This window comes from Hyperolius riggenbachi, chromosome 3, assembly GCF_040937935.1.
Source record: "Hyperolius riggenbachi isolate aHypRig1 chromosome 3, aHypRig1.pri, whole genome shotgun sequence".
NCBI lineage: Eukaryota > Metazoa > Chordata > Amphibia > Anura > Hyperoliidae > Hyperolius > Hyperolius riggenbachi.
The window spans coordinates 252343867-252366502 of record NC_090648.1 but is presented as its reverse complement, the minus strand read 5'-3'; the positions used below and the strand labels follow the sequence as shown (position 1 = coordinate 252366502).

The 22636-nt window shown below is 41.7% G+C and overlaps 1 protein-coding gene across 1 annotated transcript in view; it reads right to left on the bottom strand.

Moving 5' to 3' along the window:
* Window positions 1-22401, bottom strand: part of SEMA3D (semaphorin 3D) — a 231829-nt gene extending 209428 nt beyond the window's left edge. Inside the window, exon 1 of the mRNA XM_068276170.1 lies at window positions 21910-22401. The gene's annotated coding sequence lies outside the window, so the exon portion shown is untranslated. The remainder of the gene's footprint in view (window positions 1-21909) is intronic.
* Window positions 22402-22636: the final 235 nt, after the last annotated feature.

Genomic DNA, 22636 nt, shown 5'->3' with positions numbered 1-22636 from the left:
GTTCTTAAGTTTTATATTACTTTTCAGTACTTTTTCACTTGCTTGTTGCTGTAAATTTACTGCTTTGATAATGGACTTAATGTACTAAGTTTGTTTATGTATTATACCACCTTAAAGCAAACTCACTTCAAGTTAGATAGGAAAGGTGCTGGATAGCATAGAGCCTTCCGATCCTTACTTGGAAGAACAAAGAGAAATCGAGAGCCCAATATGGTGTAGTATTGTTAAGTTGGTTGTGGTTTAAAGCAAAATATTAAGATATACTCACAAACATGGGTTACCCATAGGCAACCACTTCAAATGCAGGTGGGGAGTATTAGAACCTGACCCCACTCAGGTTATTAAGATGTCGCTCTCTGTAGATAGGAAACGGGGTAGCACCCCTCCACCGAGGGTGGAATCAAGATTTCAGCAAGGCTTGGTGTACAGAGGCGCCAGAGTAGAATAAAAATGTTTAAAAACCGTCTAAAAGAGGGGGATGTTCAGGTGGACTTACCTCCCTCAAAAATATAGAACTCAATTGAGTCACAATATATCAATACAAAAAAAACGTTTTATTTAACTCCACTTAGTGCAACGCGTTTCGCAGGTGTGGTCCTGCTTCATCAGGCAAACAGGAGTATAACTCAATGGGTCTAGATGCAGAAGTGAGCGCCTCTGTGTGGCGCCTCAGAGGCGCTCACTTCTGCATCTAGACCCATTGAGTTATACTCCTGTTTGCCTGATGAAGCAGGACCACACCTGCGAAACGCGTTGCACTAAGTGGAGTTAAATAAAACGTTTTTTTGTATTGATATATTGTGACTCAATTGAGTTCTATATTTTTGAGGGAGGTAAGTCCACCTGAACATCCCCCTCTTTTAGACGGTTTTTAAACATTTTTATTCTACTCTGGCGCCTCTGTACACCAAGCCTTGCTGAAATCCGATCCTTACTGCATGCTGTCGTTCCAGCACTGCCCCCCAGTAAAGTTATGTGGTCGAACACCTCATGTTCCTGATTGCTTTCAAATACGGGCACATTTGTACTGAGCTTGTGTGACTTCAGACTCACGGATATGCAGTACGGGTGCGCTCGTCTTCGGAAGTACTCAGGCATGCAAGTAGAGATGAGCGTAATGACCTAATTACGATTTCGCGAAAATTCGCGTAATTAGTGTAATTACGATTATGGCCATAAGTACATAATCGTAATGAAGAAGGATTTCGCGAAATTTCGCGTAAGCATAATTTTCGCATAATTTTCGCATTACAATGGTTATTTGTTCATGCCGTAATTTCGCATTAAACGCTACCGTAATTTCGCGTTAAACCGTAACGCTCCGTATAATATAAAAAAGCCGCCGACTTTAAGGGTTAATAGCAAAGCCCCCTTAAATGCTAAGAGCCTCAAATTTGGAGAATATATTAAGGAGATCAGGAGGAATAAGAGGACATTTTTTTTTTCAAAAAGACCTTATAGTTTTTGAGAAAATCGATGTTAAAGTTTCAAAGTAAAAATGTATACATTTAAAAACCCGCCGACTTTAACGGTTAATAGCAAAGCCTGCTTAAAGTTTAGGAACACCAAATTCCTAGGGTATATTAAGGGGATCAGTGGGAATAAGAGGAAAAATTTTTTTTTCAAAAAGACCTTATAGTTTTTGAGAAAATCGATTTTTAAGTTTCAAGGGCAAAAATGTCTTTTAAATGCGGAAAATGTCAGTTTTTTTTGCACAGGTAACAATAGTGTATTATTTTCATAGATTCCCCCAAGTGGGAAGAGTTTTACTTACTTCGTTCTGAGTGTGGGAAATATAAAAAAAAAACGACGTGGGGTCCCCCCTCCCAGACCTCTTTAACCCCTTGTCCCCCATGCAGGCTGGGATAGCCAGAATGCGGAGCACCGGCCGCGTGGGGCTCCGCACCCTGACTATACCAGCCCGCATGGTCCATGGATTGGGGGGTCTCGGAAGGGGAGGGGCAGCCAAGCTTTCCCCTCCCCCTCCGAGCCCTTGTCCAATCCAAGGACAAGGGGCTCTTCTCCACCTCCGATGGGCGGTGGAGGTGGAGGCCGCGATTTCCTGGGTGGGGGGTTCATGGTGGAATCTGGGAGTCCTCTTTAAAAAGGGGTCCCCCAGATGCCCACCCCCCCTCCCAGGAGAAATGAGTATAGAGGTACTTGTACCCCTTACCCATTTCCTTTAAGAGTTAAAAGTAAATAAACACACAAACACATAGAAAAAGTATTTTAATTGAACAAAAAACATAACCACGAAAAAAGTCCTTTAATATTCTTAATTAACCATTAATACTTACCTGTCCCTTTAAATAAATGATCCCACGCAATATCCTCGGAAATGTTCTATCAGTTACAATGTAACAAAGTTATTACAATGTAACAACTTTGTTACATTGTAACTACGCCGCACCCGACGTCACTCGCCGCTCACCCGCCGAATACACTTACGCGTCCTTGCAGGACGCTAAGTCCCCGCCGGCTCCCGCTGTCCACCCCGCTCACATCTGTCACCCACATGTCACCCACATGTGGGTGACATGTGGGTGACATGTGGGAGAGGCGGGGAGGGCAGCGGAGTCGGCGGGGACTTAGCGTCCTGCACGGACCCGACAGAGCTCTGAGAAGCATCTTTGTATTTGGGCTCCAAGGAGCCCCATTGGTCCTTAGCAGACCAATGGGGTTCCTTCAAATCAGAAGAAACCCCATTGGTCTGCTAAGGACCAATGGGGCTCCTTGGAGCCCAAATACAAAGATGCTTTCGAAAGCTCTGAGCTATAGCTCAGAGCTCTGTCGGGTCCTGCAGCACAGACGCGGAGGTGGCGGCGGCGGTGAGTGACGTCGGGTGCGGCGTAGTTACAATGTAACAAAGTTGTTACATTGTAATAACTTTGTTACATTGTAACTGATAGAACATTTCCGAGGATATTGCGTGGGATCATTTATTTAAAGGGACAGGTAAGTATTAATGGTTAATTAAGAATATTAAAGGACTTTTTTCGTGGTTATGTTTTTTGTTCAAATAAAATACTTTTTCTATGTGTTTGTGTGTTTATTTACTTTTAACTCTTAAAGGAAATGGGTAAGGGGTACAAGTACCTCTATACTCATTTCTCCTGGGAGGGGGGGTGGGCATCTGGGGGACCCCTTTTTAAAGTGGACTCCCAGATTCCACCATGAACCCCCCACCCAGGAAATCGCGGCCTCCACCTCCACCGCCCATCGGAGGTGGAGAAGAGCCCCTTGTCCTTGGATTGGACAAGGGCTCGGAGGGGGAGGGGAAAGCTTGGCTGCCCCTCCCCTTCCGGGACCCCCCAATCCATGGACCATGCGGGCTGGTATAGTCAGGGTGCGGAGCCCCACGCGGCCGGTGCTCCGCATTCTGGCTATCCCAGCCTGCATGGGGGACAAGGGGTTAAAGAGGTCTGGGAGGGGGGACCCCACGTCGTTTTTTTTTATATTTCCCACACTCAGAACGAAGTAAGTAAAACTCTTCCCACTTGGGGGAATCTATGAAAATAATACACTATTGTTACCTGTGCAAAAAAAACTGACATTTTCCGCATTTAAAAGACATTTTTGCCCTTGAAACTTAAAAATCGATTTTCTCAAAAACTATAAGGTCTTTTTGAAAAAAAAAAATTTCCTCTTATTCCCACTGATCCCCTTAATATACCCTAGGAATTTGGTGTTCCTACACTTTAAGCAGGCTTTGCTATTAACCGTTAAAGTCGGCGGGTTTTTAAATGTATACATTTTACTTTGAAACTTTAACATCAATTTTCTCAAAAACTATAAGGTCTTTTTTCCTCTTATTCCTCCTGATCTCCTTAATATATTCTCCAAATTTGAGGCTCTTAGCATTTAAGGGGGCTTTGCTATTAACCCTTAAAGTCGGCGGCTTTTTTATATTATACGGAGCGTTACGGTTTAACGCGAAATTACGGTAGCGTTTAATGCGAAATTACGGCATGAACGAAACGCGAAATTTCGCGTTGAAAATTACGCTTACGGTATTTTCAATTACGATTTTAATGGCAATTTCGCTACGCTAATTTCGCATCGTAATCGCAAATTTCGCTTGCGTAATTATAGTAATGCGAAATTACGAAAATTTCAGCTCAACTCTACATGCAAGTACTTCCAAAGGCTGCCCGAGGAGAGGCAAAAAGGTGTTCAACCTAACAGGTTGAATAACTTCACAAGGGGACAGCGATAGAACAATGGGGCAGACTGAGCACTACATCTCTATGCTACCCAGAGCCTTCACTCTAGATAGGTACAGTAAGTATGTAACCTTTTTTTCCACATCATCAGGTTCTCTTTCTGGTATATTCCCAGTCTTTGTCCTTGAATTATCTCATGGTATTTATTTTAATCTAAAGCCCCATCTACACGAAGGGACATTGCAGCGATCCGGCGGCTCGATTAGCCGCCGGATCGCCTCTTCCGTGTCCCCGCTCGCCGCGCGTGCGCCGCATACGATTCCCCGCTCGTGCCCGCTCGTCCCCGCCGGCGCCGCTTATCTCCCGCACGATTCCCTGCCATTGTCCCCTCGCGGGGATCGAGCAGGGAATCGGCGGTGCGAAGATCCGTCCTGCCGGATCTTATCAATCGAGCCGCATCAGCGGCTCGATTGATAAGGAGCATCGCGGCCGCATCTACGCGTGTAGATGCGGCTTAAAGCCTCTTTTCTCAGCTTCAGGTTTTCTTTATGGCTTATTCCCAGTCTTTGTTCTTTAATTGTCTCATCTTATTTATTTAACTCTCGTTTAAACCTTGTACACATACTTGTTTCAAGTTGGCTGAGAAGGCCAATAACAACTATCTCAGCCATGTGTAAATTGGCCCCTGACCGGCAAGAGATCCACCCAGAGGAACAACTCACCCCAACAATGTCCAACTGGTTTGAAGATGCCACTCCCCCTGCCCACCATGTACCATGAGACATCATGCACGTGCCACTCTGTTGTCAAACCCCTCCTTCTGCAGAGCAATAAAATGCGTCGTCAGATACACAGCTGACTTTGTGTCTGTGCAGTGTGCAATCCGGCCCAGTGATGTCAGATAAGTTAACTAGCTTTTCCCCTAAAATTGGCCCTAGACTATGATGAACATATGACTATGTTAAGTGACAAGACGTGTGTGTGTGTGTGTGTGTGTGTGTGTGTGTGTGTGTGTGTGTGCGTGCGTGCATGCGTGCGTGCGTGCGTGCGTGCGTGTGTGTAAATGTACAGACCTTGAAATCATAGAACTTTAGTACACTCACTTTTTGACCACCCAGCCGCTCCTTCACCTGACCAGGATGAGAAAAAAATCAAAGGAGACCTGTTTCATAACTGTTGTATAAGCCATAGCAGCATTTTTTAAATGCTGCTTGCTGCTTTCCTTCTAATTTAATCTATAAATACCCTTCATGTACACTTAATTCTTATAGTAGTTTAAGAAGAATTCTTTTATGTTGTGCTCTTTAGGAAATACCAATTAAATAACTACAAGTACACTGGGCAATTTTCATACTGTTGTTCAATTATCTGATAATGAAAGATCTCCTCCTGTCTCTTCCTTAATTAGCATAGCATCCCCATCTAGATTTCAAACAGCATGTCTTCATGTGAAGCCAAGAGCATTAAGTAATTCTCTTTCAGCCTGGTACCCACTCATTTAAGTCTTATCTCTTTCATGGACATCTCACTGTCTCCACTGCCTTTGTTTCATCTAGCTAAGGAATGAACCCCCTCTGGCTACTTTTGCATGTTTTCCAACTTTTTCTATTGTGATTTAACGGTTGTGATTTGGGTCAAATGAATACTTTATCATCACCACATGTCCTTTTCTAAGAATTTGATTGGCCAAAGCAATTTATAGCATGCAACAACAATTATGTGTGGCCTTGAAAAATATATATATAACAAAAATCTTTATCAACCTCCCCAGCCTAATTTTTTTTAAAAAAAGGAGTCTCATATTGTCTGCACGATAAAGACAGTTAGGGGTCAATAACATGTTTACAGGGTTTAGCAACTAGACACCTAAGCCACTCCAACTAAATGCGCAGAGAATCAGTTGCAGCTGCCTGTCCCTTGGCGTCATATGATTCTACTTTCACCATGATTATAGTGTTACACACAGTTATCTGCCCCCTCCTTTCATAAAGCTTTATCGCCAAATGAGATGTGACAGAAGAAACAAGGCACTAAAGTATGTGGAGAATAAGTATAAGTTACTTAGCCAAAAAGTGTGGTAATGCAAAAAGAAAAGAAAAAAAAAAGAGAGAAAGAAAATTGTATGGAAATGTTGAGAAATGATACCATGGTAACATACCAGAAGTCAAAATAAAAATAAAGATTAACAGCAGACTGCAGCAATCTTCTTCTTAAAGTTCCCTTCTGAATTTATTTTAGGGGATTACAAACTGCCGAATTTTGTACTCACAGTTTAACCTATTCGCGTTCCGTCGTTTTCACTTGAGTAATGTTTACCTCTCATTCATTAGCCTATAACTTTATCACTACTTATCACAATGAACTGATCTATATCTTGTTTTTTCCGCCACCAATTAGGCTTTCTTTGGGGGGAACATTTTGCTAAGAACCACTTTACTGTAAATGCATTTTAACAGGAAGAATAAGAAAAAAAACGGAAAAAAATTCATTATTTCTCAGTTTTCAGCCATTATAGTTTTAAAATAATACATGCCCCATAATTAAAACTCACGTATTGTATTTGCCCATATGCCCCGGTTATTACACCGTTAAAATTATGTCCCTATCACAATGTATGGCGACAATATTTTATTTGGAAATAAAGGTGCATTTTTTCCGTTTTGGATCTATCACTATTTACAAGTTTAAAATGTAAAATATTCATCTTTACATTGATATTTAAAAACCTTAGGTAAATATTTACATGTTTTTTTTTTTTTTTTTATCGTAATGTTTTTTTTTTGGTTTTTTTTTTATATTAAACATTTTATTTGGGTAGTTTTGGGAGGGTGGGATGTAAACAATAGGTTTATAATGTAAATGTGTGTTGAACTTTATTTTTTTTTACTTTTAGTTGTAGTATTACTTTTTGGCCACAAGATGGCGGCCATGAGTTTGTTTACATGACGTCACTCTAAGTGTAACATACGCTTAGAGAGATGCATGGGGGAGGTAACAGCCAGAAAAGGCGCAGCTTCCGAGAGAAGCTGTCGCTTTTTCAGCGGGGGAGAGGAATCAGTGATCGGGCACCACAGTCCGATTCACTGATTGCCTGGCTAACGAACCGCGGGCCGGGAGAGCGCGTGCACGCGTGCGATCGGCCGCGGGAGCGCGCGGTAGCGTGCATGGTTCCTGGACGTAGTTTCTACGTCCAGGAACTAAAATAGGTTAAGGACATCTTCTATATTAAAGTGGACCTGAACTCTTGCACAGGACACAAGGAAAACTGAGAGAAATAAAACCTGTGTATTCTTAGAGAGAAGAGTCTGTCTTCACCTCATCTTCAAGTAATCACAAGTGTCATTTGATCTCTCAGCTGTATCAGTACAGAAATTTGTCAGTCCTTGGCAGACACAGCTAATATGTAAATGCAGGATGTTAACCCTTTGTCTGCTTCCATGAAAGCAGGAAATAGACACACTGCAGATTTATTGCAGGAGTTCTGAAAGCTACAACAACAATGTTTTTCTTTAAATGATGTTATGCTGTTGCTTATCTTTTAGAGCAGAGTGGAAGTACTGAGTTCAGGTCGAGGGTTCTTGTAAGCGATTTTTCGCCTTCCTCTGGATTGACAGGGATATGTGAGGAAGCATGCTAGTGGTGTACTTTATTTTCTGGTTGAACTCAATGGACATATGTCTTTTTTCAACCCAAATAACTATGTAACTATCAGTGTCGGACTGGGAGGTAGAAAAACTGAGGAAATCCACCTGCTGTCTAAGCAGTAAAAACCCTGTGTTATCACTTCCAATAGAAACCTGTAGCCAGTCCTCACTGCATGCAGCAACACCTGATTACTGCTGCTTGGCCAGCAAGTGGATTTCCTCAGCTTCCCCACCTCCTAGTCCAACACTGATAACTATAAAGAGGGCTGCTTGAAGGTGCTTCTGTCAATTCATGAAAAATTTAACAGTCTAGCTCTTCACTAGAAATAAAAATGGACCGTTTCCAGCATGGAGCCAAATGGATAAATGGACATGTCAACTGGTTCTATGTTATCTACAGGATCTGTTCAGACGTGTCTGTTTTCAACATATCTGTTGTCTCTGTTGCAGTTGTAGAATGCAAAGTCTGGCGTTGCACGACTCTTTCAGACACCACTTGTGCAACGCATGCTGACGGACATAATCAAAGTCTATAGAACTGGACCACATCCATTCTCATTAGTGCTTTCAATGGACAAAAACAGCAGATTCACACCTCTGGCCCATCTGTATTGTAGGAAGTCTAGCACGTGCGCATACACACACACACACACACGCACACACACACACACACACACACACACATATACACACACACACACACACACACACACACACACACACACACACACACACACACACACATACATACACACACACACACACACACACACATATACACACACACACACACACACACATATGCACACACACACACACTACTGTCATACTTGTATTTAAATTTGAGAAATTCTAGTTCTGTAATTTGATGGTACGAACCTTACCCACTTTTATACATGTTTAAAACCTGAACACACCCAACCTGGGTGAACAAACAAATGCAGGCTATCAGCCCTGATTATATCAGTCAACTACAGTCAACGAGAAGCACTGAACAATAAGAGCTATACAGAATGTGGCTGGATAGTGTAATGGTTAAGAACACTGCTTCTGACAAGAGTCAGTAAGGAGTCCTTGAACAAGACTCCCTAATATTGCTAGTGCCTTCTGAGTGCGCCCAAGTGCAGTTCTGGTGCTTTGAGTCCGCCACGAGAAAAGCACAATATAAATGTTATTTGTTTTGCCTTGTCTATATCACATGTAGGTTGAACTGTGACATGCAGTCATTGTGTGGAACAGTTGGCTGACCATTACTCCATTGTTGTTCGTGCAACTTAATAGGGTCATCCACATGGATGCTTGAGGCAGGCGGTATTCCATCAGTTGCTATACTTGGAATGACACTGTTGACGCACCATACCTCTGTAACCTCCAGCTACCTCCATCCTTCAATCAATGCCTTCTGTCACGCATTAACAACCTGCCAACCATCTAGGTTCTAAGTCACTCCATTGTATCCAGCACTGTCATCCCTCTTCCCATCTCTGTAGCAACAGTAGGCTCTGCAGAACACTCAGCCTCAAACTGTCACCTCAGGGATCAAGTCTCAGTCTGAGTCCCAATCAATTTCAGTATTAATTAAAAAATAAAGGGGTCAACTATGATACAATTTACATTAGCAGAACCATGAAACTGCCTTGTGTCTGTTAAATGAAAAGGCTAGGGATGCAATCATTCTCAATCTTATAAAAATTAAATGGGATCAAAAAAGAAAGGAAAGTTGCTGTATGCATGGGGACCTTTAAAGTGCACCTGTCACAAGGTCAGCAAGATAATTTATACTTACCTGGGGCATCTTTCAGGCCCTTATAGTCCATCAGCTACCTTGGTGTCCGTCCGGTCACTTCCATTCTGCTGCTGTCAGTCCTAGTAAAGTCCAAAGGGCAAGGTTCCTACTATCGAATTACAGAACTAGAATTTCTCAAATTTAAATACAAGTATGGCAGTAGTGTGTGCGTGCGTGTGTGTGTGTGTGTGTGTGTGTGTGTGTGTGTGTTTACTTTAAACACTCTTGACTAGTCACTAGACACCTTGTAGCCATTACATTCCATCAAACCTTAAGCTACAACTCTTTTTTCCACATAGCAGGCTTTTGACACAAATGCAGTGAGTTAAAAAAGCATTCCGTGGAGAACTTCAGGGTTCACCACAAGTAAACTCATCATGGCAACCAGCAATTTTAGGATTGCTTCTGAGAGATCTGCTTCAAAACAGAGAAATCCCAGAAGGAAAATAAACAGCCAGCAAAGCCAAACTTACAGCAAACACTGGCATTTTACAGAGCTACTGAGAGTTTAAAAGAAGGTTATTCCAAAAGATGTTTACCATTACAGAGTGGGATCCAGCATTGCTCCTATTATACCGTCTACCTGAGTGATTGTTATTTAAGTCAAGATCATAAATGTGCCACTTTATTCATCTTTGGTGAAAAGGTTAAGAAACGGAATATTCTTGACCGCTGTGGAGGAGAGGATAATTATGGATTGCAATTCCAAAAACCTGTAGGAGGATCCTTGAACATTTCTCCGCACTCATGAAATGCTATAAAATAAGATTAATAAACACTGTACACATCTAAAAAAGCTCAAATATATTCTGGTGCTGCAGAGATCTCAACCATCCCTGGATACTGCAGCGTAAATCAAACATGTGGACAAAAGGGGCAGGAAAGGAGATATTTTACTGCATGTGTGTTGTATGTATGTGTGTTAAATTAACCCACCACTTTTCTCAAACTAATGCTCATGCTTCTCTCCTAGTAGCTGTTTGTGAATCAGAAGCTTCAGTCAGAATATGTAAAATACAGGGCCGGATCCAGAATTTCTGCTGTGAGGTTGTGACCCCCCCCCCCGATTTGAAATGATCACACAGCACGTGACAATTTACTCTGCTACAATCAATGTTCTCATATGACATGCTGTAGTGCAACACAATAGCACACTGGCTGGCTGGCTGTGAGTCTGTGAGTCTTATTCTCTTCCTACTCCGACTACATGCTGTTAGTGTAAGCACAGTACAAAAATGCTGCCCCTGTAATCTTTGCCGCCTGATGCAAATGTTTCACCTTGCCTCATGAGAGAACCGGCCCTGGTAAAATGGGAAAAGGGGAATGACACTGAAGGTTCACACCCACTATTTGTAGCTGCAGATTGTATAGTGAGCGACCCTGGAGCCCGCTATTTTATTGGGTGCTAGAATCTTGAAAATGTTCCTATATAGCCACAATTAACATGGTGCACCCAGACATCAGCGGCGCCCGCTATATTACATATATAGAAGGGAAGGCAGCGCAGATAGTGACGTGTTTGCATTGAGGGTTAGACATCGGTGCAGGGTCGGTTAGGGATAGGTTGGTTGAGTTTACGCATCAGTAGAAGAAGAGGAGAAGAAGGACTCGTGTGTGAACAGTTAGGTTTAGCATTAGTAAAATACCAGTAATATTTACAGATATTTGACTATTGTAATTATCAATGCCCAATAGTAGAATATCAGTAATTTTATCGATCGGCTATTTTTTAGCAAACTAATTTCCTCATCGCCCTTTTTGCATGTATGCATTAAAAATGCTAATCAAGTTCTCACAAGAAACAAGTTTTTTAAGTATCTTTTCAGAGTAGCCACCTCTCTTCTCTAACTGTAACTAGAGGAAGAACTTCCACTGTGGCCTGATGCACACCAAAAAACGCTAGCAGATCCGCAAAATGCTAGCAGATTTTGAAACGCTTTTTCTTCTTTTTCTGTAGCGTTTCAGCTAGCATTTTGCGGTTTTGTGAAGCGTTTTTGGTGTAGTAGATTTCATGTATTGTTACAGTAAAGCTGTTACTGAACAGCTACTGTAACAAAAAATGCCTGGCAAACCGCTCTGAAGTGCCGTTTTTCAGAGCGGTTTGCGGTTTTCCTATACTTAACATTGAGGCAGAAACGCATCTGCAATCCAAAATCTGCAGCAGCCCGGGAGTATGCGTTTCTGCAAAACGCATCCTGTTCTGGTGTGCACCAGCCCTTTGAAATACATTACCCTAGCGGATCCGCACCCGCAAGCGGATCGCAAACCGCAGCAGAACCGCTCTGGTGTGCACTAGGCCTGCAATGATATTTGGCATTATCAGCAACCATCATGCAGTGAGAAAAAAATTAACATCTGCAAGGGACGCAAGTGAAGGTTAAGTGTCATCACCTCAGTATGTTTGTACTCTAGTCTGCACCACTACCAACATCTATGTAAATGTCAAAATGCATGCTCAAAAACACACACACAACACTTATTATTTGATAGAGATCAGATCAGTGATGCCAAAGAAATTAGACCTGAAGGTGAAAACAAATGCAAGAAGATTGTCATCCACAGTGATTAGGACCCAATCCCTCAGCTGGCAGTTCAGGGCCAAGTGTCACATGGGTGCGTTCTGTTGCTATGGAAAGGGAGATAATGGAGCGACAACAAGTGAAAGTAGTGAGAAGGGGAACAATAGTCTCTCACTTTCCAACTATGTCCTGTGTCACTTCTCCCATTCGCATCCAAATTACTTAAATGTCATATACATATATACATATCCTAAGCCATTACTGATCCTATAATTACACCTTGCTTGATCAGTTCCAGTCTGGCTTTCACTCTAACCATTCCGCAGAAGCAGCTCTTACTATAGTGGCCAATAATCTTCTAACAGCTAAATCCAAAGGTCATTATTCCATACTCATCCTTCTTGATCGGTAATCAACATTTGATACTGTTGAGTGTCGACCACATCTTACTCCTACTTGTGACTGTAGGCATAAAGGGTCTTGCTCTCCCGTGGTTTTCTTCCTAACCCTCTGGAAGGGTTTCACAGTCTCTTAAGCAGGGAACACACTTGACTGAGGACAGGGGACACACTTGAGAATTTATGGGCTAGTTCACACTTAATGCATTTTTTGGGCTCAGAAAAAAACAGCAAGATAATTCTGCACATTTTGTCAGGTTTTTTTTTAATCAATTATATTAGCTGCTCTGAAAAAAAGTGTGTGTTTTTCCGCATAAAGCACACATGGGGCTTGATTTACTAAACCATGGTAACTCATTGCACGGCCACGCTAGCGTTTATGTGCGCATTTTTGCGTGCAATCGTGAATTTCCGAGCACAATCACGATTTTACGTGCGCATTTGTGCACAAAAATTTTCAATTGCGCGCAAAAAACGCTAGCGTGGCCATGCTATGAGTTATCACGGTATAGTGAATCAAGCCCAAGGTGCGCAGAAAATGTACGCAGGAAAATGCACACAGAAAACTGAAAGTGTGTCCCCTGCCTTACTTGGATCAGATCTCTTCTCCACATCCTTTGTCTGTGGGGGTACCTTAAGACTTTGCCCTTGGCCCCCTCTTTTTTTCCCATCTACATGCACTGTCATAGCAACTTAATCAACTTATTTGGTTTTCAATATCACCTATATGCAGATGATACACAACTGTACCTCTTGTCCCCAGACCTTAATTCCCTCCTCACATGTGTCCCTGACCGTTTGTCTGCCATAGTCTCTTTCATGATCTTTCACTCAGCACAGTGCTTAGGGGTCATTTTTGACTCCTCTCTCTCTTTTATTCTTTACATACACTGTACACTCCCTAACCTGTTCCTGTCATATCCAACTCAAAAACATATCTAACAATCAACCTTTTTCCCTCAGAGATGCAAATAATTGCTCCCTGCATTCAAATGCCATGTTAATGTTGGGCAAATTGAACTTGGAGCAATAATAATTGGCAGGGAGTTATTTTGGTTTCAATTTCAAGCTCAACACTGCTACTATTCAGATTGATGTTGTAATGGTACATGAGCACAGAGTAATACACTAAATGTTATATCTTATACTGTATTTTATATAAAAAAAAAAAATCATTACTTATCTCCTATACCTGTGAAAAGCCACTGGAATTTGTTTACCTAATCATGTTGTGAGCAGAAAGCAGTGATCAGTAACGTGTGTGAGAGGGAATTCTGGAGCAATGGAGATGATTCTGGACACACCTACATACCATTGATTAATATATAGTGTTCCTTGTGTCTCTGTGCCCACCTGTCACTGACACAGGAAGTGATGAAAGCTATCCCTGGAAGAATATCAACAGCTATAAAAACTCCATAGGAGGCTATACCCTTTTCTAAACCAGTGTGAAATCACATTAAAATATTTGACTGCAGTTTTAATGTGATTACAGAAGGAGCCCATGGCATATACAAACTGAATATCCAGCCAGTGCTTGGCTTTGTGTTTAAACTTTCTAGACAGACACTAAGAACCTAACATGAAACCATATTCCCCGCAGTAATTCTTTGAAATTATCAAAGCAACTGTGGTTAATGTGAATGGAAATCTTTTGTAATGCCACATATATTAGTTCCTGTGGATGCCATGTGTCATAGACGAAGTAAAATGATGCAGTGTTCAAATAAAGCTTACACTGCTCATATTTTTCTCCTTGCTTCATGCAAGGTCTACAGAATAAAATTAAGCCTTTCAAACCAAGCAGTGTGGTCTTGCTGACAAAAATTCCCCACTTCAAGCCCCATTAGCTTTATGCATAAACTTAGAGGAACATTACCAAAAGATAGATCAATACATTGCAAAGTGAGAAGTAAAAAAAAAAAGATAGATCAAGAAATGATTGATACTTGCTATGCAATTCATTCATGTTAACATTGGCATATGTAAAAAGAGAACCAAGAGCCCAATATAGTGTAGAGGCGCTATCGTGACCTTGAGGCGGTACTGTGTGTATTCCTATTTTTTATTGCTTGAGGAAGCGGGAATATACCTGCGAAACTTGTTGCAAAAACCCCTGGAGTGTACCAATAAATTTGATCGTTTTGAATACATAGTTTTTGTGTCTGCTTGCGGGGGGTAAGTCCACCACTGCCCCCTAAGCAATTTTAAAAGTTGTAAGAATTGATTTTATCCTGTTGGCGCCTCTGTTCTTATTACGTTATATATGTAAACATTGGCGTACCTAAGGAGCTATGGGCCACAGTGTGAGTTTTGCATGAGACCCCATAAAGCACTGTATACAGAACAATTGATTTTGAGCACCAAATGCTGCTATGAAAATCCACAGTGTTAAAGACATGTAAACAGCAGAGAAGAACAGTTTTTTAATTATTACCCCTATTTAAAGCACATATAGAGGTGATAATTACTAACAAAACACCAATAAAGAACTAATACAGTGGCTGAAGGAGGGCCCCTCTGGTCCAGGGGCCCCGGTGTGGTCACAACTTCTGCACCCCCTATTGATACGTCACTGCATGTTGCTTTATCCACAGTGAGCTTGTGGGTAATCATCTTTACTACCACTAGACAAGAAAAAACAGCACCAACTGCTATTGTCTATAAACACACCCACTAACAGTGTGATAGGCTACAAGGTCATTTTTAATATACAGTATATTTATGCACAGAAGGAGATAATGCTTGCTTGGCAGTTGGAAAAAGCTTTTATTCCCCACAAGGCAATAAGGTTCACAGTAAACTTTCATGACCATGGCCATGACATCACAACTTCAGAGGGGTTTCACCACAATATAAGGGACACAGACTGCCCTAACACACACACACACATGATGATCTATTTGAGAAAAGGTAAAGCTTCCTTGTGGAAAAGAGGGTATCGGCAACTGATTGACATGAAGTTCAATCCAGGTTAAAGTTCCTCTTTAAACTGTTACCAGTGAAACCTCTAAGCTTAAAGTTGGTGACTAACTAAAAAAAGAATAAAAGTGAAAACCACTGATGTGGGAGTGTGGTGAATCACCCCAGGGGTATATAATTTACACCTTGGGGTGGTCATTGACTAAAAAGACAACTTGTCATATCTTTTTCAACTTAATGACTTTTTGAAGATACAGAATGTTCATTCAACTAGGCTTAGTGTCTGAAGTATACCCTATAAGAAGCTGAATTCTGAACAGCGTAAAATTACGTACAACATAAAATGTCATACTCTGAATAAACATACTTGAATCTACCGCTATCTTGTTTATAAATGTAACTTTGCACAACCTTGTTTGAGGGCCCAGCCCTGTTGTTACAATCTGACCAGAAGTATTATTATTATTTAGTATTTATATAGCGCCGACATATTACGCAGCGCTGTACAGTGAATATATATATTGTCTTGTCACTAACTGTCCCTCAAAGGAGCTCACAATCTAATCCCTACCATTGCCATATGTCTATATTATGTAGTGTAAGTACTGTAGTCTAGGGCCAATTTTCAGGGGGAGCCAATTAACTTATCTGTATGTTTTTGGAATGTGGGAGGAAACCGGAGTGCCCGGAGGAAACCCACGCAGACACGGAGAGAACATACAAACTCTTTGCAGATAGTGCCCTGGCTGGGATTTGAACCAGGGACCCAGCGCTGCAAGGCGAGAGAGCTAACCACTACGCCACCGTGCTGCAGAAGTAGGTGACATGGGCTCACACGGGAGATAGCATCTTAGGAGTGATTTGCCAGAGCACCCCAGAGAGGACGGTACCCTGGTGACCACCAGAATCTTTGAAGGCAAGGGCTCCCAAGATTTAGCCCCCAGAGTTGCTCCTCTGCTGTCTGCAAGAGACAGAAGAGGTCACTGTGAGGTACTGCCTACAATGTCAGCTGAAGGCAGGCTGAGGACAAGGCCAGGAACGTTCAGGCGCAACACTTTATCAAGCCATGGTGTTTGCTGGCAGAAATTAGTAAACGTACTTAGCAGGCCATGGTCAGGGTGGACAGACTTTAAGCAATAAGAAATAGGCGTAAGGCGGTAAACAGAGAGGTATTTAAAAAGACACTGAAGCGAAAAAAAAATTATGATATATTGAATCGGTTGTGTAGTACGGATAATTACTAGAAGATTAGTAGCAAAGAAAATATTCTCATTTTTATTTTCAGTTATATAGTGTTTTTTATAACATTGCATCTTTCTTTAATGTTTGCAGTTTACACATTACTCAGCTTTCTAAATGTTTTTACAGAGCAATCTTGTGTACTATTGACCTGTCCTCTGGAGAGAAAGAGAAAATACAGTGTCTGACAGTTGAGATAACAAGCTTCAGAAGACAGAGCTCTCTGCGACTTTGACAGTTGTGGAGCTCAGTGGCTTTTTTGCATAGATAACAACTGGAGTTTCTTAAAACGGAACTGTAGATACATTTTAAACACACTGTTTCACTTACCTGGGGCTTCTGCAAGCCCCCAGCAGCCGTCCTGTCCCGCGCTGGTCCTCCACGAGTCTCCGTTCTCCTGCCGCCACCGCTTCGTTCCATACCTCGACTTGTAAGTCGAGGCCAGCGCAGCCCTGCCAAGCGTATCTTTTCTTCAAGTTCCCCTCTGCAATAGCGCTATTGCAGAGGGGAACGCGAAGAAAGGATAAACGTGGCCAGAGCCACGCAGGCGCAGTGGTCCGTCCACGAAAGCGAAAGTAGCTGGCGGTGGGAGAACGGAGGCTCGTGGAGGACCGGCCCCAGGTAAGTGAAACAGTGTGTTTAAAACGTATCTACAGTTCCGCTTTAACTCTTCCTGTACCGGAAACAATATTAGACGTATGTCTCTGCTCCTAATGTTTTATTTCTTAGTTGTACTACATATTCAAATCATTATATCATAATTATTTTTTTTTTTTTGCTTTAGTGTCTCTTTAAGAATAGTAAGAAGGCTTCAACCAATGCAGAGGAAGCTAGGTCAACATGTAACGCACACTGAGAGGCCTAGTGCACACCAAAAACCGCTAGCAGATCCGCAAAATGCTAGCAGATTTTGAAACGCTTTTTCTTCTTTTTCTGTAGCGTTTCAGCTAGCATTTTGCGGTTTTGTGAAGCGTTTTTGGTGTAGTAGATTTCATGTATTGTTACAGTAAAGCTGTTACTGAACAGCTACTGTAACAAAAAACGCCTGGCAAACCGCTCTGAAGTGCCATTTTTCAGAGTGGTTTGCGTTTTTCCTATACTTAACAATGAGGCAGAAACGCCACCGCAATCCAAAATCTGCAGCAGCCCGGGAGTATGCGTTTCTGCAAAACGCCTCCCGCTCTGGTCTGCACCAGCCCATTGAAATACATTACCCAAGCGTATCCGCAGCCGCAAGCGAATCGCAAAACTCAGCCGAACCGCTCTGGTGTGCACTAGGCTAGAGAGTATGTTCCCACAGCACCGTCTACCTGCCAGACCTGCGTATAAATGTCTTTCAAGGGTTCAAAGCCCACCTTGACTTTTAGGGTTGACTGTCACTGTAAGAAACTGTGCCATGCACAGACATGGATTGCCCATGGGCAGATGTCAGACTGTCTGCATAGGTATGGACTCACTGGATTTAACAGTGCCACCTGACAGAGAAGTTTACCTACAAAATTACTCCCGTCATGATTCTTTTGTGGATTTTGTGCATTTAAAGCTTTCAGCAAGTTAAATCTGCAGCTATTCATTCACTCATACATGCAAAAATGATTATTTTAGACACACAGCCATTACTAAAAAAATGTTTATGGTCAGCTGTGGAAATACAATACTCTCAGTAACTGGCCTATACTACTTCTAGACAACAGTGCATATGGTCTTCACACACATCAGTTGTAACAACCATGTAAGTGGACACAGCAGATTCCATAGCCACACTAGGGTTGTAGCTGTCTAGTAATCGCCATACAGTCTGCCAAATATAATTTGTATCACCCATTTAAGTAGTTCAGCTTGTGCAGAATGAATTTCAGATGACGGCAAGAAACACACCACAAATACTCTAGTGAGTGATTCTTAGGTTATTGCTAAATTCTCAACAACCAAACAATTGTCTGTTAAGATCCCTGTGAGAGCTGCAGGGAGGAGATAAGGGACTATTATTGAGGCAGGAGTTGTAAAAGTGCTATTTCAAAGGAGAAAAATATATGTCATGTGGTAGCAAGTAACACACTATCAGCAAAACCAGCTATCTGGCATATACACTATATTTCTTTTAGGGACCTGTGTATGGAAGGGGCATGGAAAATTAATGAGTAGCTGCCTGTCTGACTCCAACCATCATCTAGAGGCTTTTTTCCAGTTAAAGACAGAAAAAAATACTACAGTAATGGTAGACAGGTGCTGAAATTATATATACATATATCTTCAAATACATATCTACAGGAATACTATTTTCAGGTACACAAATAGCTATCTGGGGTATTTATCTGTCTGTAGAATATTTGCTACCATTAGGAACCAGGGAGTGCTCTCCTTGCATGTTTTAACTTGCCCTAATAGCTAGTAAGAGAAATACTAATTGGTTATTATTAGGAAAGGATCTGCTCCTACAGTCAGGCAGGAGGCTCCTATAAGGTCTGAATACTGGGCCGCTAATGCAGAAAGCCCCATGACAGTTGAATACACTGCAATTGCTATGGTTACTTCCATGTATGTATTATTAATAAATACAACCCAAGCGTAGCACATGCTGGAAAAGAAACTTCTGTTAAACTTCATTTTTTCACAAAAGTGGATGAAGTAGAAAGAAAAACCACAGGCAGAGCCTTTTTACAGCAGTCTCCACTGCATTACTAAGGAATAAATCATTGCATTTTGCTCTGCCTTAATTACCTGGATTAGTAGCAGAGATGTATCTGGAGGATGGCTGGGCCAGGCAGGTTGTGTGTCAGACTATCAGTGGGGAGTTAAAGCAGAGGTCACTTGCTACAAACATGACTGGGGCTGAACAATGTAACCGGCAGAACTGGTGGGGATCTGCTCATTACACACCACAAGGCACAGTCCCTGTTTCCTTTCACAAGTATGTAACATCTCAGTTTAGTAAACATAATAAACATGCAGGTTACCACACTATAATCCTCTGTAGAAGTCCCATCAGCTGTTCAAGAGCAGAACAGTCCCTCTGTATTATAAATCCAGCTACAGAACTCAGCCTAGCCTTATGGAAATCAGCAGTGATGACACAAAGCAGAATCTGGAGAATCCCATACTAAAATAGCAATATCCTGTTTGGACAGTATCTGACTTCCAGTATACATTAGGTCAGAAAGGCAGCAATCCCACAGTAATTGCCACTGGTATTATTATAGGGCTTGGTATCTCTATCAGTAGTATTACCATATGACGGAAGTCACACTGGGATTGACTGAGGCTGACTCTTTATAACAGCAAGGAACATGTAGGAAAAAATAATGTGTTACTGTTGTTATTGTTTATATGTAGGCCACCTGCTCATGCTACAAGCCGTGTTTACAGATAACTTCAAACAGTTGGCGCACTATTAAAGAATGTGTTAGGAAGTACCTGGCTGATAGGGAAAAACAATGGAATGATGTGTGCAGACAGTATCCTATAGCAGTCAATAAAGTTTCATCACTCAAAATACTGAAAGATGTACACTGAGATGTTGCTATGGGTTACTACATTTTTCTATGTGCCTTATTCAAAGGCCCATGTTTCATAGTATTGCTGAAGCGATGAAAAAGAAAGTTAAGCTGATTTAATAACACTGACACATACAAAAAAGCAGCTGTTCTGGAGAGCAACCAGTCCAAATATCCCCCAAATTGCTTATGATGGGGTGGGTAGAAGTGTATTCCACAGTCATGCTCAACCCACTGAAAGGTCTCACAGTATTTTCAGTATTTCTTAATGGGAGCATCATGCACATTATAGTACTGGTGAACCAATCCCCCCTCCCCCTCACAAAAAATGTAATATAAAATACATTATAAGATATTTGTGATCATCTGTTGATTTTTTTCTCAAAAGCACATTGAAGTTAGTGGGATTAGTTTGGGGGGGGGGGGGGGGGGTGTAAACTATATTTTTGTGATTTTTCAACTTTTTGAGTCCATGATGTACACTACACTGCTTGCTTAGCTGCTGCTTCTCAAAACACAGAGTAGTAAAGCATCTGTCTTGGCCATGATGAGTAGCGCATGAGTGTGCAAAATTACTTCACAACCCAAAACGATGTATGCCTAGGCTTAAATATATGGTGAAGACCTTCCACTATGGGAATGTGACTGTCCCTTTTACAAGCATCTTCACCCACACCGTCATGTAACACTTAGTGGAATCCTTCTTTAACACCTAAAACTTGTTTAATTGCTCCGGGCAACTGCACCACTTTTGCTCCAGTTTTCAATAAACCAGCCCCAGTATTTCATCACATCTGTCTTGAGAAACAAGAGTTTGTACAGTAGCCCCAAATGTCTTTTACACATGATGACTACTAGAATCTTGATAAAATAAGCCATATGTTATTTTTTCTCCACCACTAAACATGTCACATCATATATGAGTTTAGCAACTTCAGCAACTTCAATATCAGCAAATCAAACATTTTTCAGTTTTCTGCTGTCATTGTGTATTACACAAGATCACACCTCAGATCAGTTCAGTGTAAGCTTAGTTATAACTGCAGGCTTCCCCCAAATTCCATGAAAAATACATTTTGGCAAAGAAGTAGGTCACGGTAATGTCTGTGTCTCAATCTGCTACATCTAGACTTCCCTGTAGAAGTTGGCAGCCTTTCCCCAACTAGGAAATGACTTTAACTGCCAATGTTTAAGTATAAGGCATGCTGAATATTTAGAGGACTCTGTAGGTCTTTTACAATCAGTATGTGATAGCTTGCAAAGTTAAGCACATGCTGTGCAGTACAGTGCAACCCTGTGTGCTGCCACATGAACTGCATACACCATCCATTATTTGACATCACCCCATTAAAATAAGCCGTAATTAGTACAAACTTAAACTACGCTTAATTATAGAATAGGTTAAGCAATACATCATAGGTCAGTTATGAAACCAAACTGAGCAGTCATAAATACTCATCTAAAGTTCACCAACATACCTGTATGGTGAAGATCAGATTCCCTCCGATGTATCTGATCATTCGCTTACAACATGTCATATTATATTTGTCTTATACTGAGCAGATGATCTGAATTTTAAAATAACTCTGCGTCTTATGCAGGTGTGTCAAACCCAGCACAGCTGATGACATGAAACATTCATATAACATCTGTCACACGTGCATCACACATATAGAAATAGATCTAGGGAGAGTTGCTATAAAGTTTGTGATAAAGTGGCATTTACTATAGTAAGTGACCTTACCCAGGATAAACAGAGTCGCAACTGGATCGCACGGGAATAAAAAGTTGCCTCTTCAGATTGGCGATTTGCTCCAAGAGATGATCACCAGCCGCACTAAACTGAGCAGCGTGTGCTATGGTATTACACAGAGAGCTGTCACGCCTAATAAATCCACTCCACTGCTCGCCAGGATGGAAGGAGGAAAAGAAAGGGTCCCACTTGGGTGCATTAAGTGAAGCCTGGTCATTAGCCTGCGCAAGGCTGAGCTACCCTGAAGGTCTTCTTCCTCTGCCGCTGGTGGTGGCTAATGTCATAGATTGGCTGGACTTCTTTCACTCATTCATCCACTTTGTCAACAAATCATGCAGCTCCCTGTGTGCGAGTGACTCCCATTACAGCTTCGTACTAGCGTGCAGCAGCCGGGTGGGAGGGGGGAGGCACAAAGCAGACACTCTCCAAGTCAGCCACTTGCTCCGCTGGCACAGCTTCTCATCGCTTCTTCCTGAGATCACGTAAACGCTTCTAAAAACACAAGTGTTACAGCCACCGCAAGATGAGATAGAAATGTGAAATACAACACTGATTCATTGTTTTATAAGCGTATACAACTAACGTACTGACTTTAATGGAGAGATAACGCGGACTGACATAATTGTTTTGGCACTTGGCTTGTCGAGAGTCAATGCTGTTAAAGAGGAACCGAGTTAAAAAACTGCTTTGAATATATTGCACCCACAGCATTGCAAAT